The sequence below is a fragment of the Moschus berezovskii genome, chromosome X (assembly GCF_049115385.1).
Source record: "Moschus berezovskii isolate FMDL1 chromosome X, NW_MosBer_1.0, whole genome shotgun sequence".
NCBI classification, from domain to species: Eukaryota; Metazoa; Chordata; class Mammalia; order Artiodactyla; family Moschidae; genus Moschus; species Moschus berezovskii.
In genome coordinates, this window is record NC_142488.1 from 18,601,162 (window position 1) to 18,606,717 (window position 5,556).

A 5,556-nucleotide genomic window follows, 5' to 3' on the forward strand; every position below is an offset into this window, starting at 1 on the left:
GTCTCCATTTGACTCAACTGCACGCTGGGTGGGGAAATGATGCAAAGAGCCTTTTCTTTCAGTTAAAGGGGAAACATGATCAGCAGTGAACATGTCCAGTAACCAAACGGGAGGATTTTCCCAAGATAGCATTTGCTTTCTGTTCAGAGATGCACATAAGCTTTGATTCTGCTACTCTAGTGTTTCTAATTATATTATCTATTACTATCAAATCACAAAACTAGTATGGATGCAGCTGTCTATAAACTTAACTCTCCTCCAAATCCTAACACATAGCTGTCATAAGTAACCAAGATAATGTACGCTTGAAAGGATTTTAATTATTTAAATTTTTTTTTTATTTGGCCACATGAGTTCTTAGTTGCCACATGCAGGATCTTCAGTTGTAGCATGTAGGATTAGTTCCCTGACCAGGGATTGAACCTGGGCACCCTGCATTGGAAGCACAGAGTCTTAGCCATTAGACCATCAGGGAAGTCCCGAGAGGATTTTAATTTTTATTTTTTTAAAAAGCTTTAAAAATGTTATTTATTTAGTCTGTTCAGAGTCTTCACTGCTGCGAGGGCTTTTCTTTAGTTGTGCTGAGTGGGAGCCACTCTTTGCTGTGGTGCAAGGACTTCTCATGGTGGTGTTTTCTCTTGTTGTGGAGCACCACCTCTGGGCACGTGGGCTCAGTGGCTGTGGCTCCTGGGCTCTAGAACACAGGCTCAGTAGTTGTGGCATATGCACTTAGTTGCTCTGCATCATGTGGGAGCTTCCCGATCAGAGGTTAAACCTGTGTCTCCTGCATTGGTGGGTGGACTGCTCACCTCTGAGCCACCAGGGAAGCCCAAGATTTTTTTTTTTTTGTAATTAATTAATTTTTTATTGGAGGCAAATTATTTTACAATATTATATTGGTTGGTTTTGCCATACATTGACATGAATTTGCCCCGGGTTTACATAAGTTCCCCCTCCTGAACCCCCCTCCCCCCTCCCTCTTCCCTTTATCCTCCCTCTGGGTCATCCCCGCATGCCAGCCCCGAGCATCCTATAATATGCATTGACCCTGAACTAGTGGTTCATTTCACATATGAATTCATTTTTTTAGTTGAAGGATAACTGCTTTCCAGAATTTTGTTGCTTTCTGCCAAACATCAACATCAATCAGCCATAGGTATACATATGTCTCCTCCCTCTTGAACCTCCATCCCAAAAGCCCAAGATTTTAATCAAGGTCAGATCAAACTTAGAAGCAGAGGACATCCAACAACATGAATGAATGTCATAGATATTGAACCAAATGAAAGAAGCCAGATAAGAGTGCATACTATATGATTCCACTATATGATGCTCAAGAACAAGCAAAATTAATCTATAGTGACAGAAATCAGAACAGTGGGTACTCCCAGGAGGGTGGTATTGACTGGAATGAAGTATGAGGGAGCCTTCAGGGATCCTGATAACATTCTAGATCTTGACTTCAGTGGCAGGTGTATGTGTGTGTATGTGTGCTAAGTCGCTTCAGTCGTGTTGGACTCTGTGCAACCCTCAGTGGCAGGTGTCTACAAATGTGCAAATTTATCTAGCTGTGCTTTTATGATTTCAGTACTTTATTATATTTAAATTATCTCTCAAAAATGCTTTCATAATTTATGACAAAGGAGCCATTAATATACAACGGAGAAAGGATAGCCTCTTCAAAAGTGTTGGAAAACCTTGACAGCCACATACAAAAGAATGAAATTGGACCAGTATCTTACACCATACATGAAAATCAACTCAAAAATGGGTTAAAAAGTTGGATGTAAGACCCAAAACCACAAAACTCCTCAATCAAAATATGGGGGTAAGCTCCTTGACATTGGTATTGGTAATGACTTTCTGGATCTGGCAAAAAAAATGAAAATAAACAAGTGAGACTATATAAAATTAAAAAGCTTCTATACAGGAAATGAAGCCATGAGCAAAATGTAAAGGCAGCCTACAGAATGGGAGAAAATATTTGCAAATCATATATCTGATAAAGGGTTAATATCCAAAACATAGCAGAAATCTTAGGGAAGATTTAAGCTGCTAACTCTAGTGCTTCTGAAGAAGCAAAGCCCCAAATTGACAATCAACCTTTATTTAGATAGCTTCAAGCAAATAGTTTTTATACCAGTTACATAAAAATTCAGTTAATCTGTACTCTTGCCTGGAAAAATCCCATGGATGGAGGATTCTGGTAGGCTGTGGTCCATGGGGTCGCTAAGAGTCGGACACGACTGAGCAGCTTCACTTTCACTTTTCACTTTCCTACATTGGAGAAGGAAATGGCAACCCACTCCAGGGTTCTTGCCTGGAGAGTCCCAGGGACGGGGGAGCCTGGTGGGCTGCCGTCTATGGGGTCGCACAGAGTCGGACACGACTGAAGTGACTTTGCAGCAGCATACCCACAGAAGCGTGGTGGATGCGACAGACCGCGCAGAAGTGCGCCCGAGAGGAGTTACCCCACGCCCAATGTCAGGGGCGGTCACCGAGAGTGCCAGGCGGCAACGCAACGGCGCAGGAGCAGCAGAGAGGAGCTATGCCACTTCCAACGTCAGGGGCGGCGGCCAAGAGAAGCAACCGCAAGTCCACGGAGCCGCGGCTGCGCAGGCAGGGCCAAGAGGAGCTACCCCACGTTCAAAGTCAGGAGAGGCGACCTCGTCCAAGGTAAGGAGCAGCAGCTGCGCTTTGCTGGAGCAGCCGTGAAGAGATATCCCACGTCCAAGGTAAGAGAAGCCCAAGTAAGACCCCTTACCACCCCTAGGTTTTTACAGAGTCCCAGTTTGAGTTCCCTGAGTCATACATCAAATTTCCATTGGCTATCTATTTACATGTTAGTGTGTATCCTCCCATGCTATTCTCTCCATTCATCTCGCCCTCTCCCCGACCCTTGTCCCTAAGTCTTTTCTCTATGTCTGCATCTCCATTGCTGCTCTGTGAATAGGTTCATCAGTACCATCTTTCTAGATTCCATGTATATATGCATTAATATATGATATTTATTTTATCTATTTCTGACTTACTTCACTCTGTATGGCTCTAGGTTCATCCACTGCATTAGAACTGACTCAAATGTGTTCATTTTTATGGCTGAGTAGTATTCCATTGTGTATGTGTACCGCAGCTTCTTTATCCTTTCATCTGTTGATGGACATCTAGGTTGCTTCCATGTCCTAGCTATTGTAAATAGTGCTGCAATGAGCATTGGGGTACATGTGTCTTTCAGGTTTTTTTTTTTTTTTTTCCGGGTTATATGCCTAGAAGTGGCATTGCTGGGTTGTATGGTGGTTTTATTACTAGTTTTTTAAGGAATCTCCATACTGTCTTCCATAGTGGCTGTATCAATTTACATTCCCACCAGCAGTGCAAGAGTGTTCCCTTTCCTCCACACCCTTTCCAGCACTTGTTCTTTGTGGATTTTTTGATGATGGCCATTCTGACTTGTGTGAGGTCGTTTTGATTTGCTTTTCTCTAATAATGATTGATTTTGAGCATCTCTTCATGTGTTTGTTAGCCATCTGTATGTCTTTTTTGGAGAAATGTCTCTTTAGGTCTTTTTCCCACTTTTTGATTAGGCTGTTTATTTTTCTGGTATTGAGTTGTATGAGCTGCTTGTATATTTTGAAAATTAATCCTTTGTCAGTTGTTTCATTTGCTATTATTTTCTCCCATTCTAAGGGTTGTATTTTCACCTTGTTTATAGTTTCCTTTGCTGTGCAAAAGCTTTTAAGTTTAGTTAGATCACAGTTATTTATTTTTGTTTTTATTTCCATTATTCTGATCATAAAAAGGATCTTGCTATAGTTTATGTCATACAGTGTTCTGCCTATGTTTTCTTCTTAGTTTTATAGTTTCTGGTTTTACATTTCTGTCTTTAATCCGTTTCCAGTTTATCTTTGTGTATGGTGTTAAGAAGTGTTCTAATTTCATTCTTTTACATGTACTTGTTCAATTCTTCCAGCACCACTTATTGAAGAGACTATCTTTTTCCCATCGTATACTCTTGCCTCCTTTGTCAAAGATAAAGTTGCCCATATGTGTTTGGGTTTATCTGTGGACTTTCTATCTTTTTCCATTGGTCTGTATTTCTGTTTTTGTGCCAGTACCATACTGTCTTTATGACTGTACCTTTGTAGTATAGTCTGAAATCAGTTGATTCCTCCAGCTCCAATCTTTTTTCTCAAGATTGCTTTGGCTGTTCGAGGTCTTTTGTGTTTCCATACGAATTGTGAAATTTTTTGTTCTCAGTTCAGTTCAGTCACTCAGTCATGTCCGACCCTTTGCAATGCCATGGACTACAGCACATGAGGCTTCCCTGTCCATCACCAACTTCTGAAGCTTGCTCAAACTCCTGTGCATTGAGTCAGTGATGCCATCCAACCATCTCATCCTCTGTCATCCCCTTCTCCTTCCACCTTCAATCTTTCCTAGCATAAGGATCTTTTCAAATGAGTCAGTTCTTCGCATCAGGTGGCCAAAGTATTGGAGCTTCAGCTTTAGCATCAGTCCTTCTAATGAACACCCAGGACTGATCTCCTTTAGGATGGACTGGTTGGATCTCCTTGCAGTCCAAGGGACTCTCAAGAGTCTTCTCTAACACCACAGTTCAAAAGCATCAATTCTTCGGCGACCAGCTTTCTTTATAATCCAACTCTCACATCCATACATGACTACTGGAAAAACCATAGCTTTGACTAGACAGACCTTTGTTGGCAAAGTAATGTCTCTGCCTTTAAATATGTTGTCTAGGTTGGTCATAGGTTTTCTTCCAAGGAGTAGGTGTCTTTTAATTTCATGGCTGCAGTTACCATCTGCAGTGATTTTGGAGCCCAAAAAAATAAAGTCTCTCACTGTTTCCATTGTTTCTTCATCTATTTGCCATGAAGTGATGGGACCGGATGCCATGATCTTAGTTTTCTGAGTGTTCTGTTTTAAGCCAGTTTTTTCACTGCGACTTTACTAAATTCACTGATCAGTTCTAGTAATTTTCTGATCATATCTCTAGGGTTTTCTATGTACAGTATCATGTCATCTGCAAATAATGAGAGTTTTACTTCTTCCTTTCCAATCTGGATTCCTTTCATTTCTTTCTTTTCTCTGATTGCCAGCTAGGACTTCCAAAACTATGTTGAGTAATAGTGGAGAGTGATCACCCTTATCTTGTTCCTGGTCTTGGAGGGAATGCTTTCAGTTTCTCACTGTTGAGAATAATGTTTGCTGTGGTTTTGTTGTATATGGCCTTTATTATTATGTTAAGATAGGTTCCTTCGGTGCCCATTTTTTGAAGAGTTTTTTATCATAAACAGGTGCTGAATTTTGTCAAAAGCTTTTTCTGCATCTATTGAAACTATCATATGGTTTTTATCTTTCAATTTGTTAATATGGTGTATCACATTGATTGATGAGTGTATATTGAAGACTCCTTGCATCCCTGGGATAAACCCAACCTGATGATGGTGTATGATCTTTTTAATGTGCTGTTGAGTTCTGTTTGCTAGAATTTTGTTGAGGAGTTTTGCATCTATGTTCATCAGTGATATTGGCCTG

The 5,556-nt window shown here is 40.8% G+C and overlaps 1 non-coding gene across 1 annotated transcript; it reads right to left on the reverse strand.

Moving 5' to 3' along the window:
* Positions 1 to 402: 402 nt before the first annotated feature.
* TRNAG-UCC (transfer RNA glycine (anticodon UCC)) lies at positions 403 to 475 on the reverse strand. The gene has a single exon. It is a non-coding gene; the product is annotated as a tRNA-Gly (tRNA).
* Positions 476 to 5,556: the final 5,081 nt, after the last annotated feature.